The following is a 237-nucleotide window of genomic DNA, read 5'->3' on the forward strand; positions in this document are numbered from 1 at the left end:
AGGGAGGTGAATGGGAGAGTTGTATGGCGGGGGGGCCCCGGCCAGGGATTGGACAGCGTGGGGGGGGGGGTCCTGCTCGCCCCAAGTTGGAGAGGGCTCGGGGCTGTCCCGGACTCTGCGCGGGGGGTGCGGGGCACCGCGCTCGGACATCGGGCGCAGTTGGGGGCCGGAGGGCTCCGCGGGGCGGGGGCAGCAGCGGGGGGGCCCCGCCGCCGGTGCAGCCCCCGTACACCCCCC

The 237-nt window shown here is 77.6% G+C and overlaps 1 protein-coding gene across 1 annotated transcript in view; it reads left to right on the plus strand.

Moving 5' to 3' along the window:
* NXPH4 (neurexophilin 4) overlaps nucleotides 1–237 on the plus strand; it is a 13,774-nt gene that overhangs the window by 252 nt on the left and 13,285 nt on the right. The window lies entirely within an intron of this gene.

Source organism: Haliaeetus leucocephalus, unplaced genomic scaffold (genome assembly GCF_000737465.1).
Source record: "Haliaeetus leucocephalus isolate CR32 unplaced genomic scaffold, Haliaeetus_leucocephalus-4.0 Scaffold186, whole genome shotgun sequence".
Taxonomy (NCBI): domain Eukaryota; kingdom Metazoa; phylum Chordata; class Aves; order Accipitriformes; family Accipitridae; genus Haliaeetus; species Haliaeetus leucocephalus.